Raw genomic sequence first — 20,543 nt, forward strand, 5'->3', positions numbered from 1 at the left:
CCGTCTTGCGTGAGGGACACTTTTACGCTTGTACACGTTAATATGTATTGCGCAATTGTTCTAGTTCTTGAAGCAAGTCTGTAAATAAATTTCGTTCAGGACTTTAAAATATACATCGTTGTTCAACAAATAAAATATTCATTCTAAACGGTTCGAATGTAATTTCAATTGATTTCCGAACTTGACTACATTGACTTCTGCCTTCAACTTTATTGACACGATCATTGTAATTCTGCTTTTTCCCTTTACGGCTTAGAAATTTCTATTAGTTGACCTTTTCTGAATACTCGTACAAATGCATTTACGACAGCATAAGTGAAAGTTTGGCAAGCGGCCAATCGTGCAGGAAACAGGGCTACATAGTATTCTAGTAAAGGTAAGTGCATATTGTAGGCAATTTCGCAAGAAACGTTAAGCGAAAATGTTTGTTACTAAGCAAAATGTTTGATCTTACCTTGAAAAAAACATTAGAATACCTTTCGGAAGTTAATTATAAACAACCTAATCAGCCAATTACAATGAATTTAGTTGTGTCAATTGAATTATTTTGGTCGTTTAATTTTTTGCAATGTTTTAGTCTGTATTTTAAGTATTCTCGTTTTGAATGTTTTTAATTATTATTTATTAATGTCATTTTGTATTTTCAATTGATTAATCTTATATTATATAACTTTTATCATAACTGTTTTGCATCAGAAACCGCATTATGATTGTATCCATTTTTAGAATATTTATGAACTTATTTTAACTTTATTTATAATTTAATATATAATGTAAATTGCTATTCATTATTTTTAGATTTATATTTATCAAACAATACTTAAAAGAAAGAATTATGTATGCATGCAGTGTTTGCTTTTAACTGATTTTACACAGTTTATGCATGTTTTTAATTTTATATGTAACGTTATTTAAATATACATTTGTGTAAAAATCGCTAGCGAACCTATAAATAAATAAATAAATAAATTAGAAAAAGGTTCATGTAGTAATATATGTTTCTTCCAAAATTAAAAAGATTTCAATTACTACTTAAATTGGCGATACACTGAATTCAATGCAAAAATAATTAATAAACAAAACAAAAAAATTATAACATCCAAATACATTAAACTTAACATAAAGATATTCCTCATAGCATTAAAAGGTTAATTTATTTTGTTAGACACTGAAATTTCCACTGTTATCAGAAATTGAATATAATTATTAAGTCCTATTCATTATGGTACGACATGGTCTAGTACACGTCAATCGTAAACTGAAGATTGTGGGTTCAAATCCTGCCAAACTTTTACATTTCCTTGTGCTTAATTTGTGTTTATAATCTAGTTCTCGGTGGTGAAGAAAAACACTACGTGAAATCTGTGTGGTGAAATATGTTTCTTATGCTCAAGCCTTTCGCTAAAAAAGGAGGCGGATGCGTTTCTTTTTACACATTAAATAAATATACAGGAAGATATAACTGTGAAGAAGCCATACTTTGAAGATTCGCTCTGATTCACATCCTACTCGATTTTACTCACATATAATTTACAAGCAGCTCGATTAGGGCGTGTGTGTATCATATCATTGTATTTCATTATGGAACGCCATGTTTTCATAATGTTTTAATTTAAAGGGTTGGCGCTAATTGACCATCATATCAGATTCCGTTAATTGTCACTCGTTTCGTTAAACTATATCAATTATCAACTCGTTTATTAAGCAAGCATTTATAATTTCTAGTTCGATATTAATTAGGTGTATCTCACCGAGTGCGAGTAGGACTCGTGCAAGAAGGGTTCCGCAACATTATCTATAAAAAGGTCAAAAAGATCATGTTTATCGTATGGGATTTCCATTAAATATTTATTTTGTTCTGTTTTTAAGTATTCGTTGTTATAGCGGCAACAGAAGAAATAAATCATCTGTGAAAATTTCAACTGTCTATCACGGTTCATGAGATACAGTCTGTTGGCAGACGGACGGACATTGGAATCTTAGTAATAGGGTCCCGTTTTACGCTTTGGCTATGGAGCCCTAAAAATTAAGTCTATAAATAGATTATTTGTGTAACAATTTATAATTTATCAACTCGTTTGTTGTGAAGTATTGAAGAAGCTTGTTTAAAAAATGTTATGAATAAACATAATACCAAATATTCTATAAGTATATGTGTCTACTGCATTGTTGCTTATAACCATATAAGCGAGTTAACGCTCTGTTTGGTTTAATAGTTAGCTTATACTGCTGGGGAACTCTATAAAAAATAAATATATAAAAAATATTGGACAACATCACATACATTACTCTAAAGCACTTTTGTTATGGAAAATCACATATAACGAAGGTATCACAAACACTCAGACCCAAGACAACATAGAAAACTAATGAACTTTTTCTATATCGACTCGGCCGAGAATCGAACCCTCGGAGTGGCGTACCCATGAAAACCGGTGTACACACTACTCGACCACGGAGGTCATCAAAACTATAGCTATAAGTTTCGTACGCACCTACTAGATATTAAAAGTAGCAGTTTGGAAGTTGACACTGTTGGTTCGTGCCTGATGGTTCAAAAAGAGTCCAGACTTTCGTATCACATTATGAGATTGATATTCGCAATTGAACAACATATCTCCTTCGCTCCCGCTATTCAGCTCTTAGAAATCTGTCACGAGGATATCACAGAGCAACTTTTCTTCAACAACGAACAGTATTTTTGGTGCTTAATCTTTTCTCGTTGCTAATACCCAGTTTTAGTTCACATTTTTCCTAAATGGCAATGGTATGTCTGGTCTCCCGGGTCGCGTATTTCTGATGTGGGTAAAGCTGTATATCCATTAAAATTGCTGCTTGCTGCTCCCTCGTGGAGTATTTAGATAACGAATATTAGGCATTCTGAGGAACATTGTCTGTAGATTACGTAACATTTTTGGATAAAAAAAACTTCACTGAATGTTTTAATGTTGTAATAAATATTTTATCCGACGTATAGATTACTAGTTGTCTCCCGAGGCTTTGCTCGCGTTTTAGGGATTTGTCGTTAGGTGTTAGGCATAATCTTTGCTTAATATTTTATATGAAATTTCCTTAAATTCTGTTCGGAGATAGAGCAACCGACTGACAGACAGAATTACTTTCGCATTTATAATATTATTATAGATTTTATATTTATAATATGAGAAAATAGTACCGGCAGCAAAAGTCAATCATACGCTTGTTACTTATTTGGTAAAATATGCTGAAAAATGTTGAGACCGTATTAGAGTTTTCCTAATTTGTAATATCCTTTCCATATGTCATGTTCGACTTTTATTACGGGAGGTTTTGGTTTGATGTTAACACGTCATTAATACAATTTCCAATGAAAACCACCTAAAACGTATTTAATTTATTTTTCAATGTAAGTAGTAAATTAAGTACAGCCTTAAAATTCTGATCTAAAGCCTCTCCTCTACTTTTTGGGGAGAAGTTTTGGAGCTTATTCCAATTTATGTAAATATATATTTATGTATAAGTTATTATACTTTATATATATAAATATTGGTTGTAAAGTTAATTTCGAACAGACTATCGATCTGGTTTTAATAATTAGTCAACTGTTTGGCTTCCGTTCGCAAGTCTACGTTACATTGATGATTCATATGAGCTGTTTCAAGTTCAATGTAGTCTAATATCATATTTTTAAAATTGATTTCTGTTGATGTATTAATATTATTATCAGACTTGATTCGATCGTATTTTTTTTTTTGTTCGTGTTGAGGGAAAGCCGATGACTGGGTGTTCGTAAAAATATAGTTTTTCTTAGTGTTGTTTATATATCATACATAAATCTTTTTGTTACGAAGATGTGCAATTTATAACATATATTGTAAAGAGTTAGATATATTTAACTAGAAAAATTGTGAACTCAAAATAAGTTAAACGTAAACTATATATATTTATACCTAAACTGTTTTCCTTTATATACTTTTTGTTTTTATTTTTATTCTTATTAAATATATCATTTATTTGTGTTTATATTCAGTGGAAATTTGATCCATTTATGATTTTCATTATTATTTCAACAAAAAAGTGTTGTTATCATAGTTTACTTCTTTCCCAAATAAATTAATAAATGTGATAAATATGCGAAGTTAAATATTAATTTTTAATTAATTAAATCAATACTTTTTCGAACATTCTCTATCGTAACAATGTTTTATTTAATACCTAAACATAATATTAAAATTACAACGAACGAAACCATAACAATAGCTTAAGCTTATTAAGTCAGTTGTATCAATAAATCCTATTTAATGAATATATAATATATTTAAGTATATATAAAGACACTTTAAAGATGCAAGTAATGCGGTGGAATACGTTGGACTTCAACGTGACGTATTTCCAGGACTTTGGTTAGAGTTTGAAATGTATTTGTAGTCGACTGTAAACATAGTTTGAGAGAATATTGAATAAAAGTTAGGTCCCGCTGTGTCATCGTGAGAAGACAAACAGTGTTCAAACCAGTATGTGCACGTTAAGAGGTAAATAGTTCTACATAATCTGTTCTATTATTGGATGATGAGAACTTTTGAAATTGCTGCAGTTCACTCATTGGTCGAAATTAGAACATAAATATCATTGTAAATTTGAGGAAAACTCGTAAAAAAAATCTACCCTCATAATCAGTGTTTATCATTTATATCACTTAAATTCATCAATAGGTTCAAAAAGGAAATAGAAAGATAAAAAGAGGAGAAGAAGATACTGAGTTGTTTTGTCTGTGCCAATTTTTATACAGAGCATTGAATTGATTTAGTACTCGTTATGAAATCAATTAGGATACTTCAAAGAAATATATTAACCTCAAACTCAGATCAGTTGTGACGTAATACTTCGAATTATAAATATAGTATTGTTCTGACATAGTAAGAATACAAAACAATGGAAAAGTAAACCTCAAAATTACAGGTATTCCTATTGATAGTGTGTCGCTGATTCATAACCTTCGCTGCATCCACCGTCCTGACCTTGTAATAAGAATTTCTTCCACCAGAACTAATACGGCAAAAACTTATTAAAGGAAACGATTAAATGGAATGCGGAACGAAGATATCCTTCAAGCTAATACGAAAGGAAATAACATGAGAGCAATATACATGGTACGCTGCCATCTTATCTTACGATAATAAGGATTCTATTTACTAAAAAAAAAACATATCAACGTAAACGATTCATACTCTTATTAACAAGTCGTTAAAGTTCATATTTCCATAATGGATATAATGATAGAAGCATCCAAAACCTAATGATCGGTTGAAAACTTGCAAAAAAGACGTATGTCTTAATCATGATTGATGTCAATATAACACGACAATCCTTATTTTACCAGTTATTTATCGCAGATCTTGCACATTTTCCAACATTACAAGCACGCATTTCTCAATTCGTCTGAATTCCTTCTTCTGATTAATTAAAATATTTTTAGGCGTTAACATCAAATGACGAGATGAGATGCGAGCCGAGATGGCCCAATGGTTAAAATGCGTGCATCTTAACCGATGATTTCGGGTTCAAACCCAGGCAAGCACCACTGAATTTTCATGTGCTTAATTTACTTAACCTGCATGTGTCTAATTTCAACGAAATTCTGTCACATGTGTATTCTACGAACCCGCATTGTCGCAGCGTGGTGGAATATGCTCCAAACCTTCTCCTCAAAGGGAGAGGAGGCCTTAGCCCAGCAATGGGAAATTTACAGGCTGTTTATGTATATTATGTAATATCAAATGTAACTTTTAAGTCTTAAAACGACGTCTTGTTTGGACATCCGATAAGACACAGTCAGCGTTTATCTATTACTGTGTTTTTGATTCAGGTCACGTTTAATAAGGTCTAAGGTATGAATATAAAGCATAATGCTAATGTAATAAAAGATATCTGATAAGTTACTTTGCGACTTTATCCGAGTGGTCATTGGACACGACGATGATAAACTCTCTCAAATAACTTTTATTTAAATCTTTTTTTATGTGAAAATTTGCCACATATGGTTACCGACCCGTATTGAAACACATTCCAGCTAGAAGGTCCAAGCTTTTAACCCAAGAAATGATCCTGTGAATACGAGTAGTAGTTGCCCTTTTTTTGGAATAAAAATTGTTAGAATATTTTCTGTTATTAATGTACTTTTTAAGGCTTTGAGTATTGTCATAATCTGCAAGACATTCACGCATAAAAGGCATTGTTTCCGCATTTTCTAACCGTCCTTATATTTCTTTCTAAGCTGTTCGTAATTCGTTCTTCGATAATGTCGTGTTTTTTCCATGATATTTACCGTAACCTTTGATGACTCAATGAGGTAGGTGACATTAGAAAAGTGTTGACTTTATGTGACCTTCTATTATGTTTATCTCTATAAAATATTGCACGTTTAGCTTGAAAGGGTTCAAAATATCCTTTATCAACATGAAATGATAATATGGGCTTATTTCAGAAATATTTGATGGATTACATACTTAAAAAACGCTAATATAGGGTCTATGAAGGTGTAATATAATTTTATGCCAAATTTAAAAGAAATTAAAAGAAAAACCCTGTTATGTTAATCCATATAACATCTGTTATCTCCGAAACTATAGGTCAAGTCGATTACTTTCAATTCAGCGTAGTGACTATTTTCGTGGCGTTGACGCTCACTAAGAAAGGAGTTTTGGAAATGACTTATGATGTTTTGGGAGGAAGATAGGGTCGGGTTTTTATTAATTTAACTCGTACAAAGTCGAGACAAACAACTAATAACAGTATAAACATTATATAACAATTCTCAACTAACAATAAGGTAGAAATCTAAATCAAATATTCAAATTTATCAAAAAGTAGAATTTGTATGAAATCAAATCAAAATATACTTTATTCACGTACGCTTTTACAAGTACTTTTGATTTGTCATTTAACATATTATTTTAAGTGAAGCTAGCGGTTCGAAATGTAGATTCTACCGAGAAGAACCGACAAGACACTCAGTAGTTACTCTTTTTCACCATTTAAAAATACAGTCATGTTATATAAATACAATTTTATATATATGTGTATCCTGCCTGAAAGTCAACAAGCATTAACTCCACACTTTTTAATCATCTATATAATCTTGTATCGAATTTTATGCCTTCTTTACCAATGTATTTTTTACAAATGATTTGAATTTATGAAACGGCAAAGTTAAAAAGTTTTATAATCCAAAAAGTATTCTTATTTTATACATAGAATCAAATCATCTCGAAGGAGATCGTGACGGTATAAGCGATTGACCTTTAGAACGATTTAAATTTGTATGGAATAATGTAAATACAGAAAATAAAATGAATTGCTTAATAGAAAATTACTAACTTTCGGTAAAACATGTCAGATTTGGGAATATTGGAATTGGTCGTACATCACCGCAGATATTTTACAATGAAGAGAATCGGCGATAGGAGTCCATGAGAAAATGTATTATTTTTTCAAAAGCTCAACGAATAATCTTCATTGTTTCCAAGTCTTGTACGTAACATTGATATTATATAAGTAATATAACAAGTAGTCGTAATGATACTAAATGTAATTAAAAAAATATATATTTGTTAAATAGATAATTAAAGTAAGATAATTTTTATTCAACTGTCATCTGATGGAGACTTCAATTAAATTTCATCATCATCAGCCCACATTCGTCCACTGCTGGACATAAGCCTCTCCAAATGCACGCCACTGTGGTCTTTCTTCGGCAGCTCGCATCCAGCTCCTGCCAGCCGTCTTGCTCAAATCGTCAATCCACTGTGCCTGAGGAAGTTATTAAATTATTATTTAATTAAATTTAAGGGCCGTTAAAAATTGGTTCGAATACAAATTTGTCAATAATTTCGAATGCATATAGATTTCAAGTAACATCGTTCTTTTGTCACTAGTTTAATAGATTAAAAGTATTTTTTTTTCTATCACCTCCTTAGATAGCTTCACCAACTCGTTTCAAGTTATAAATAAACTCACAAGGATCTCTTATTGACTGGCCGCATACCACGCGTAATTGCACGCCACTACCTATTAAGATAACACAAGAAAATTCCTGTTTTCGAATAAGTTCCGTTTTTAGATTTATACATTGAAAACTAATTACAAAAAAAAATCCTTTACCATTAAATTAAACAATAATTAAAATCATAGCATTTTCTCGTAACACGGATGGTTTGGTGCATGATACGTTTAACCTTGAAAAAACTTTGTGTTGTTAAAAACTGCATTATGATTATTGATTAATTGAATCGAAAGAGATCTTTACATTTAGCCAAACTACATTCCGATAACGTTGATTCAGCGTTAAAGGTGTATTTAAATTAAAAATATACCAAGTAAATTTTTTTATAAAGTTAATATATTTGAATACAACATTGTTAACGTTTGTGAGTGAGCCAGTGTAACTACAGCCGAAAGAGACATATCATATATTCTAAAGTAATTGTCGATAAGGAGTGAGTAGTATTTCTTGTTGGTGGTGAACCTTAAACACCAGGTGACCTATTTACGTACCTGCCTATAATACCAGTTAAAAATTCGCCATAATATCTATATCAGCATACATGCATGTATTATGTAATAATGCATTTACAACGATTGCATTTCATGTGAAATCAACTCAATTTCATTAAGTCTTCAATATTGGATTGGATTTGTCTGTGAGCGCAGAGAAGTCCACAGTATATAGGTTTCAAATAATCATCTCGTATTTTGTGCATTTTTCGCAGTCGTTTTGCGTTCCTTTCAGGCATTACTTTAAAAATGTTCACCTCATGCGAGATATGTGAAGAAAAAGGTAATGTTTATATAGTTAACGGCGCGGTATAAAGTCTCGAACGATTAAAATCTTTTTTTTCCACGTGTACTATTTCACTAGAATTTTCTCAGGCGTTCGAATTACCGTTACATGATTTCAATACAAAGTTCTGCAAAACGGTAAATATAACTTGATAAATATTTAGTACAATATTAATACCAATATTTTGCTATTCAACATAATATATGATATAGTCACCCACAGAAATTATGTGACCATCATTTATCTTGAACGATTTGGATCATTTAAACCAATCTCGACGAAGACTGGCCAATTTCTTAGGATAGATTATACTGAACTGGAGTGCGGAAACACAGGTTCATTCTTTACATCCGATAAGACAAAAATCTAACACTACCGAAGAGTTCAGGCATAGAATCAAAGGCTAAACTAAATTTGGCCATAATTTAAATACTGCAATTTTCTGAAAGCCACTGAGAATTTGATAAAAAAATCGTAATATCTTTTAGTTGACTGGATCCGGGATTTGAGCACTGAACCTCATCTTTATAAGCTACCCACTGCACCGATTGGGTAGTGAAAATAATTACTATTTTAATGTTCAATGATGTTATAAAACTTAATTATATTTTTTATATTTAACATACGTATTATTTATAATTTTAGTTTGTTTATTTTGACGCATTACCTTCTTATGAGGCAGGATTATACTGTAACACGAAACCACCGAATTTCTCAGTTTAACTTATGGTGAGATGTATCGCGTCGCATTCTTGCCTCCGCAAATAGCTACCGTTTGGCCCATATCTCAAAATATGTTACTCATACAACTTAGTTTAGTACAAATGTGTTTAAAAATATTTATACGAGAAACTTTCAAATAGAAAAGATTCAGCTTTTATTAAACCAATATTTATCTCATAAAAATACCAGTAATAAAGAGTTAAACTCGGCTTGAGAGTATTCAAATCTTACGATATGCTTAAAGATGGTCCATAAATAGACTTTACTACCATTAGGAGAGATAAATGTTAGGCTAAAATTATACTGAGCAACTGTCGATTTGATTTTTGATCAGCACGTGTTTATCTTTGTAATGTGTCCGATAAAGCTTTGTTAGCACAATCTAGATGAAATGATACCTTTTTTCAAGCCTTACCTTTGATTTGTCATTCTATAAGATTAAAAATGTGAACTACTACCACTTTCAAAATCGCTGAAAAACGAAGTAGTTACCCTTTTATATCAAAGATATTCCTATAATCACTATTATTATTAAATGTGTATAACCTGTATGAAGACCAACGGATGCTTATTCCCAAGCTTTGTTATCATCAAAATAATCTTGTACAGTATAAAATGCTATAATTCATAATCAATTTTAAACAGTACTTTAAATTTAATTATTGCATTATGACCTTAAGATAGGCTTTGTGTAGGTTTGATAATTCATAGTGTAGAGATAATTAGCAAGCAAAAAAAATGGAACTAGTATAACAAAGCAAAGATGTATTCAGTGACCATGGTCTGAAGGCTAACGTCCTTGCGCGTGATGGACGAGATGATGGTGAAACGTCGTCACGCTCCAGTCTCCAGTCATCTAACTACGCATCTCGTTGCGTGGTCTTGTTTAATTTCTGTTTCAGATAATGTTTCACCTGTTACACTAGTTCGTTTATTTTTAACCTTTATTATGTCATATTTAAATATTAATAGTAATGTTCAGGATACCAAACGAACGGAATTACCGAACATTTGGTTTTAACTAACAGAATCCATTGCAGTTCTACTTTCACAGATTGCAAATCTATTTCCAGAAACCGTACGATTGATATACGGAGCAATTTTATTGGAGAATAACTTTGGTTATGTTAGTCTGTTTAATTTAATGCTACGTAACAGTAAAGTTTTAGCGATATTAATAGAACGCTTTTGTTTTTCTTTATCATCTTCTCTAAGCGCTTTTGACTAATGATCATCCTTAATGACAAATATGAATTGTATAGGTGTTTTAAGTATCTGTATAACAAGACCGAAGAACTAATATGTCGAGTTTTAGTTAAAGTAATTCATTTTTCTTCGTTGTAGTTTTAAGTTCATATTATATTCAATAGTAATTTAATTAAAATGTCATATATTGTTATTATATTTTTATTGTTAGTAAAGCCAAAACTATAAGAGTTTAAGTGCACTCGAGAAAACATTTCCATTCGTAGACTAACAACCAAATTGTTAGTTCTTCAGATCCAGATCGAAACGAAATCTGCCAGCTCAGCGCAGAGCAATGTCTATTTGCTTTATAGATTAGAAACATATATACATATATATATATATATATACATTGAACTGAACGGCACACTAATTTTCTAGTCACGCCGCGTATCAAATTTAACAAAGAAAAAGTTTAAATGTTCATATATTAAACATATAGGTTTTGATTTATTGTGCATTCTTAAATTGATTTACATTAGCAGCCTGTAAATTTCCCACTGCTAGGTTAAAGGCCTCCTCTCCCTTTGAGGAGAAGGTTTGGAGCATATTCCACCACGTTGCTCCAATGCGGGTTGGTGGAATACACATGTGGCAGAATTTCGTTGAAATTAGACACATGCCTCACGATGTTTTCCTTCACCGCCGAGCACGAGATGAATTATAAACACAAATTAAGCACATGAATATTCAGTGATGCCTGCCTGGGTTTGAACCCGAAATCATGGGTGCAAGATGCACGCGTTCTAACCACTGGGCCATCTCGGCTCTATGGAAATAGACAAACGGAAGAAAATCTGGGTACAAAATTAAATACAGACAAATCTTCAATATATTATGCAATCATATAAGGAAAATTGGTTTCATTTTTCAATTACATCGTCTTCAAACTGTCGTCGACAAATATATCGATGCACGCTCGACAAATAACACAATCTCTCTAGTACGATTTGCGTAATTGAACTTTTCAATCATGCATTTTATTGAACTTCTACTCGTACATAAATATATAATAATAATAAATAAAATAAAATGCCTTATATTTCTAAACTAGTTAGTATCTAGTTCTTTCTTTTTTTTTTCAAAAATTTAATTTTTAGTCATATATGTATAGCTAAGAAGAACCCCTCGTCTCGAAGTTTCTTCTAGAGTTCGCCATTGGTCTCTATCGCAAGCTATGTTCATCCAGTGTTACCTAAATATATAATAATTGTACTTATTTTAATTTTTGATATAAAATTACACTGAATAAATTCACTTTTAATTCGATAAATATAAGAAAAATCACCTGCAATCCGTGTAATATTTTCATAGCTGTTTATATATAGACATACAGTTTTAATGACAGTTATGCAGAGTGCTCAATTTACTACCCCAGTTCAACATTTTGCATATTCAACGAAGTGAACGCTTTCGAGTAAAACTTCAACTTTAAAATTAGACTCACGTTCGGTTTGCGGTTAAGATAAATCTGGCATTACTTCTTCAAATGTAACAAGAGTTTTATTGCATTCATATTAATTTTAACTTAGTCTTTATTCATTTAATGAAACTAGTGTTCGTTCAGTAGTCGAAATTTAAAACTTTTGAGGACATCAAGTGATGAGGTCAAAAATTTGCACGTCTTTTACTTATTTAAAACTTTTATTTCTTTATAATAAAAACATAAATTGTTATGAGAAATGGTGTAGAAAAATGGACAGTTGTTTCTTTGCCTATTTATAAATTGGTTTAAAGTAAGCAGTGTTTATTTTTGCTGTACTTTTTGTAGTCGAATAATATAAACGAGTATGTCACGAAAGTTATACAAAACATTTTCTATGGTATAGTTTAAAATTAATGAGGCATTTGTGTCAAACGATCACAAGATTATTATAGTCTTGTCCTTATTCCCACGGAGAAGGTCGCAAAAAATGTTACGAAAATATAAAACCAACGAATCAGTGTCGTAATACGCAGCCATTGTTGTAAAAATATAATTAAGTTACTTTGAAATTACCCTTCGGCCTTCGTGCGTGTGGTCGAGCGGATCATGGTTTTGGTAAAAGAAATCTATCAAAGCAAAGATTTCCAATGAATTTTACCTTTGCCTTGATAAAAATTCATGTATTTTTTGTTCATAAATTTTATTCGAAATAAAAGAAGTGGCAAAACAATTTCTTTAACCAAAGTTACCGTTACGATTTCTTGTTTAAATAACAGGAGAACAAAAATGAACAACCAAAAATTAACAACAGTTAAAACTTACAGTTGCATTTGTTCCGTGTTATACTTACATCTTTTAATAAACTGCACTTAAAATATGCTGAAATAATTATAAGAAAGTAAACAAGAGTTTATAAAAACGACAAAATAAAGTGCATTTACTCTTACCTCTGATAACTACACTGTGACAGCTAGTTTTTAAAACGCAGCAAAAAATATTACTATAATATCTTTTTCATCGGCATGTTGAATAAAAACCGATGTGCAATCATCGGAGTACAATAGCGTTATATGAGACCAAGGTTTATGCTCTTCGTTTTTTGTTCCAGCCATTGAACTTGTCTCTGATAGTTTGTTTATTATTTATAACTCTTATTACAATTGAATACGGTTCATAATAGACTGTATTGCAATTGTTTTGATATCTTAGATTTAATCTATTGAAGTTCAAGGTTTCAAATCTTGTTTCCGCACTTTTTCTGAAGCATTAAGTGAAATAATTTGTTTTGTTTGTTTGATTGTGCTATTTTAATATTTGTTGGTTTAATCGTCTGAATTAGGGTTGAAGTAAACAAATTATATATTTATAAGGATAACCTTTTCAAGTATCTTAACCAGATTATGTGATTTAAATTATAATAGAGCAGTTTTGTTCTTTTTTTTGTCATTTCTTTAAATATTTATAGGGCAGAATTAAAAAAAATCCGTATGACAATGCAATGTAAGTTGGTCTTAGAAATTTTCTATTATCCTAAATAAAATCATACTTTTAATAAACTTCAGAACGGCTTAAAGTTCAGACGTCAAGCGGGCGTAAAAATTAATTCAATTTTGTAGGACTCTTTATCCTACTAAATTTGTATTTCAATGGTTTAGAAATTCATTTCGGATTCACTTTCCAATTACTCTGCGGGTCTCTGTTTATAAAATATAATGAAATCTCTCGAGAGTTCTCGTCCTGAATGGTCTCTCTAAATTACGCCTCAAAGGTTTCGATCTTGTTTATTTTTTATGACGCTTTGAGATTTAACATCGATCTTATTATTATCGTTACATTAATAGCCTTCAAATTACTTTTTATTTAAAAGTATTTATAACGTTGAATAATCGTAGTAAGAAACTAAGAATGGCCGATAAGAATTTATGTTTATCTTAACAAATTATTTAAGATTTTGAACATCTTTGTCTAGCTTCTTACGTATTTTTTATTTGTAACACAAAAAAAGAAATCATTGTATTCAAAGCAGATGCTAATCCTTGTCTTAATCAGAGTCTATCTTATCTACTTAAATAGGGTCTAAAGAAATTACTTTTATTAAGTCATTAAAATTTAACGAAAAACGTTTTGTAAATAATTAAACGACGTAAAAGAGAAAAGAGACGGAAGATACCATCAACGTTTCAAATTTGTTATTCAAATTGAGTGAAGCAAAAATCCTCTAACCTAATATTTTTCATTGCATTCAATAGCATCGTGTAATTAAAGCAGAACAGCGAACTCCGTTGTAATATGCATGTAAAATACTGTAATTTTCTTATTCAATTTGCAGCTGTTCAAATTTCTTTACTGATTTCGTAAAAGCTTTTGTCCACTTGGGGTACCACAAGGTTCTTCTTTAGTGACACAATTATTTTTACACTTTTGCTTTCATTTTTACCAGCTTAGCGAGATTAACCAAAGCAAATAGAGAAACTATGTTAGCGTTGTATCCTATTAAGGTGATTTATCTACTAAAATGTTTTTACAGGTCGTGTCGGGGTCGCCGGTAACCATGGCTGCCGGCGTGGAAACAAACCCCTGAGCTAGCGGGTAAGTAATGCATTTCCTCATTTTACAAACGTGGTAAAGGGCAACAGTGAAGGTCGGAGTTGGCGTTTAAATAGGCGTTTCGTGATCGAAATACCGTAGCTGAAATTTATGTATTGTAATTTTTTTTTTACGAATTATAAACAAGGACTTAAATAAAACGCTCCCTAAAATAAACATTTTTATTAAGTTTTAAACTACTTCTTGGTAGTACTTATAAGACTAGTACTACACACTCATAATATATACTACCGCCCAACAGTAATACTTAGTATTTTTGTGTTCCGGTTTGATAGGTGAACTAGTCAGCGTGACTGAAGGCACAAGGGACATAAATCACTACTATAACTTTATAAAACCAAGGTTGGTAGTACATTCGCGAGTATAGGACGGTTTAAAGTTTTTATAGTGGCAAAGTGGTGTCCACTGACCTTCAAGTGGCCCATTTGGCGTGACCAACTTATTTCCATTAAAAACTAAACTCAAATCGGGTAAAGTCATTCTGTCTCTGTAATTGGATAACTATACATCATTATGTAAAATTATTTCAATTCTTGAACGTAATTCGTTCTAATTGTTTAATCGAGAGAATATTTCTCTCGGTCAATTAATTCAACGAAGACTTCTAGAGCAAGAGAAAACAGATGATATTTCAGTGGAATTTAAATTTTAAATCAATTCATTCCTAACGGGATACCAATAATGTGTTTCTGAAAAGTTTATTCTTATTTTAGATAACATAATCGTTGGAAAAATATCATAAACTGGTTTATTATGATCTTTATTAATTTTTAAACATTTAGCATTTATTCCAATCACAGGAGAATTAAGGCGTCTAAAGAACTTTAACATTGAAGTGATATCATTGGTCGAGATCTCGCCTTTATGGTGTTCATTAGGGATATGTAAAAACGGCGTTTTGAGAGCGACGTTGTTATAGAAAATTTGGAAGTCAAATTAAAGTGGACATAAGCAGTTCAATTGATTAGTGTTGTATTATAATTAAAGATATATTAATCAGCTATTTATAGCATAATATAGCGAAGGTATTAGCAATTTATACATTTAATTTAATTTCATTTTATTCATCATTTGATTCATGTATAGTTTGATTTGATATTTTGATAAATTGGTGCTGTAAGAAATATTACAGTTTCTTTATACCACCATTGCTTTCTATAACCTTGGGAGCCAATATGCTATGTCCAATGTAAAGCTTTAGCATTTTTATAAACATTATCAATATTGTAGCGTTTGCATAATAATTTCACGCATCTCTTATAAATTTCAAATTCGAGTATATTTTTAAGCCAATGTGGAGAAATAATCACGACAGTGATTCCAAGAGAAATAGAATTCAAGACAGCAAAGAACTAATAAACAATACGTGTATTAACTATTGATTTGTCGGAAAAATTTAAAAATTTATCACAAAAACAAAATCTCATTAATGTTTAGTTATCGATGTTTGTTTCATTAAAAAATAATAAATAGTCAATCACGCTTTATCATTTAAATAAGAAGATCGACCATTATTTTTGGCAATTTCCATTCTGCACGTACGAATGTAGATCGTGAGTGATATTCATTGTTTTATGAACCAAAATAAATAGTAACAACGTGCCTTCATATCGGCCTACATACATATTTTACACCGAACCGTAAACCTCATGTTCTCATTTCGGAGGCCGCACAACCAATGCCGAATACACACCGCACTTGAACAAATAATAAATTTATTATGATATTTAACATTTACAATAATAACTGGACGAGTGGCATCTGGATATGCCTTCAATGTTTTGATTGCAAGTTCGATTACAACTGGAACTGATATATACGTAGGTATATATGGAAAAACCAATGTATGTTTATGACGTATATTGTGTCCTTTTGATTGAATTTTATACCTCTCGCTGCTTATTACAAACAATCTTTAATTTTCACGAAGAGAAAAAGATTATACTATCATAGGGTTTTCGTATGTTAGGATTGTTGGATGGGAGGCGTTGTGTACAAATAAATATTTCATTGTTTTTTTAATTAATATATAATATATGGTACTGAGCTATGTACTTATGCGTTAAATACCGAAGTTAATAATACAAAATGTAAGTAATACTATCAATGAGTATTTATTAACATTTAAGTTTGTTAAAATAGCAATTAATTCATCTCCTGGTACAATTGCAAATAATATAGAAATAACTGTCAATTAACAGTAATTTTAGGGTTCCGTAGCCAAATGGTAAAAAACGGAACCCTTATCGCCATGTCTGTCTGTCTGTCTGTCCGTCCGTATGTCACAGCCAATTTTTTCCGAAACTAAAAGACCTATAGTGTTGAAACTTAGTGAGTAGTGTATTCTGTGAACAGCATTAAGACTTTCACACAAAAATGAAAAAAAAAAACAATAAATTTTGGGCCGTTCCCCATACTTAGAACTGAAACTCAATTTTTTTTTTTCATCAAACCTATCGCAAACGTGTGCGTGTGTGTTATATTATGTGCTGCTACGAAACCCTTCATAGGCGACTCCGACGTAAATACAAGACCATTTACGTGAACATATCTGAACCGCCCTAATAATTTAATGAATCGCGTAACGCACATTTGAAACTACATAATTTATTTATTTAAGCCAGCCAATTTATTACTTATATTAGGTACTAAATATTTTTAAACACACACAAGCTGGTGACAGGAGGGCCGGTTCGTTTTTAGCCCAGAGGATCGGAATTGCGATTCAACGGGGAAATGTTGAGAGCATTCTTGCCACCATTCCACGCGGTCGAGATGTATACAATAACTATTTTTTATATTTATTTAAGGACTTAATGTTATTAATTCTGATATTAATAAATTATTTTACAATTATTTAATCCGCAAGTACATTACATTTACAACAAAAAAAAAACAGAAAAGATACTCCGTCTTAATAGTTATATTATTCAAATTAATTAAAACAGATCATTAAACTATTACAATGTCTAGCGTGATTAGTGTCATGCGTGCTGATGGAACATGTTGGTACATTATGAAATTAATATTAAAGTGTATATCGCGTGAAAGAATAAGATTCAAGATTTCTATTATTAATATCATTTGGAATTTATAGATTGACATTGAAGTGTATTTATTAAGTTTTATGCAAATAAAAGCGTACAGGCCAAATCCACCAACAAGAATTATTTTAAATGTTTCGACTTCAATTAATCGTGTTTAATTCGATGTGTTATAAATCATTACCCGAACTGTTTACTTGTAAACGTTGTTTGATTTAACGTGTTCTCTCTCGTTTCGCATTTGGAAGAAGAGGACAAAGCATTTGATCATATATCTACCTACAGTTTCGAAATAAAGCCAATTGCCAGTTAACTTTTTATACGCGTATATAATCTGTTCTCTATAATAATGTTTCTTGTAATTGAATTAACGTTCGTTCAAAGTTTGGCAGTAAGATTGTGTCTATCTTATTGTTTTTTTTTTTTTTTTTTATTTTGTATTTCATAAGAATATATTCTACTAACGCACTCTTACTTTTTCGATTTCTTTTTTTAAAAACAATTTTTTTTTAAATTTATTTTGAACTTGATTGGTATATAAATAATAAATTGATCAAGAATATTAAATGCATTTATCGACGTTCAAATAAGTTACTTGTAGTCATACATACTAGTAGTTCTACTTAAATTGGACTACGATGTAACAATAACGTAAATATAATAATAGATACTGTATAACTATCAGGTAATACCGCAGCGGAGCCAGTGAAGCTGAACCACTTTTCTGAGACGTATCTTGTGCGTCTCTGAGACAGACTTGCCAAAAGGATCTGAAGTATCTTTTTTATTAGTCAAGAATAGATACAATTGTATGGCGGTATCCTTAGGGTTAATGATCTCCTTCTTGTTCTATTTCTTTACAATGACCATTCTCAAAAGTGACTAGCAAACTGCGGTCATAATAAAGTACAAAAGTGTTTGGCCAACAAGTGGAAGCACTCTGGTTGAATGAACTCTAAACCTCCTCAAAGACAGGAAGCCTTAGCCTAACAGTGGGATATTTAACAGCAGTTACTTTACTTCTACCTATCTTAAACTAGACCTCTAGCTTGCGGAAATCGAAATTGGATTATCCACTAGTATTGTCACAACCAACTTGCTCGCTTGCTATACAAAAAGAACTAAACGATTTTAGCCTAAACGTATCAATTTCACACGTGGAAGGATTCAGGATTGTTCGATGTGATCTAGACTAGAACAATCACTGACATTGATCGTGTATAATTTATACAATATGTAGTTATGAAAATATTATTACAATTGCTGACTTTAATTCAAAAGCATATAAATATACATTATAATATTCGTAATTCTAATATAATATCTTCTGCCGGCAACGCATCAGTAAGCCCCTATTTTGGCAGGTGTTCATGGGCGGTGGTAGTCACATTCCACCAGATGTTCCATGCCACCTATACCTTGCACACCTTGGGAGTGAAACGATCGCCTCCTGGCTATTTCTATTCATATTCAATGTATGTAAATAATAAATTTGACAAGAAATAGGACCCGCTGAGTTTCTTTCGCCGGTTCTTCTCAGGTCAGGGTGTTTCCTTTTCCGAACCGGTGGTACAGTTTAATTTGACTATCAATAAGTAAGTGTAATGCTTCTATATTGAATAAAGGAATTTGAGTTAATAACATAAAAAAAAATATTCTGATCATTATATAGAAATTAATGATCCAATTAATTAAGAAGGAAATCTCTATTCATTGGTTCCCAATTACGTTGATACAAAGCAATTACGGTAATAAGTATTTAAACAAGCTCTTTGTTATGGACTCCAATTTCCCTTAAAATTAAGTGGACATTTTAGCGTGCACCTGATCCCCGACACCTGCGTGTAAAGTAGCTAAATTATCTTCCAAAGACAAAGTTTGTTATAAGAAATCTTTGTTAAAATAACATGTAAGAAGTATAAAAACGTATTTTTTTATATGAACTGTCATAGTTAAATTTTAGATTACCAATTTTACACGCATGTGCGCGTTTGTTTGTGTGAGTTGGGAGGGGGGGTTATTATATATATTTAATTCCAATTACAATTTTTAAAGATGTATTAATCAAGACCTGCCTGTAGTTCATAACATAGCAGTAAGCTAATTACATGGAAAAAATATGTAAATCTAAGATTTGTTTATCTTTATTCCTTCTCCAATTAGTATAGGGAATAGGTACTCTATGTCGTTTTCTGTATTCATGACTATGAATATACCAAATTTCACCATAATCGGTTGAGCAGTTAAAATCTAACTTTGATGTTGTCCTGACCGTTTTTGTTCACTCCTCCCAATCTCAAGAGAGTCCAGTCAACGTTTTATATATTATATGCACAAATATGAGCGCACACACAGGTGCACTCTTTATTCCATCACTCTCATAAACCGATAGGACGGCGAGTCCGACACGACCGGAAAGAGTTGAGACTGTTAGAGACATTTTTTTATTAAAAAAAAAATGATGCTTATCGTGAGCGTCATCAGGCAAGATGACGCTCATACGGCTAGTGTTTAAGTTATTGAGGGTATTAAAAATAAAAAATTCTACCTACGAATTACGGCTTGAACCTAGGAACTCGGGATCTGTGGCCACGAGACCAACGAAACAGTCAATTTAAAACGTAAAAAATAAATATCGAATTTCTAACATTAGCGCAGAAACGTTTCATTTTAAATTAAT

General features: G+C 31.3%; 1 protein-coding gene across 1 annotated transcript in view; it reads left to right on the plus strand.

The window, feature by feature from the left end:
- The window catches only part of LOC125072241, a 132,314-nt gene that overhangs the window by 53,140 nt on the left and 58,631 nt on the right, over positions 1-20,543 (plus strand). The window contains exon 2 of the mRNA XM_047682765.1: positions 14,740-14,801. The gene's annotated coding sequence lies outside the window, so the exon portion shown is untranslated. The remainder of the gene's footprint in view (positions 1-14,739; positions 14,802-20,543) is intronic.

This window comes from Vanessa atalanta, chromosome 21, assembly GCF_905147765.1.
Source record: "Vanessa atalanta chromosome 21, ilVanAtal1.2, whole genome shotgun sequence".
In the NCBI taxonomy this organism is placed as follows: Eukaryota; Metazoa; Arthropoda; class Insecta; order Lepidoptera; family Nymphalidae; genus Vanessa; species Vanessa atalanta.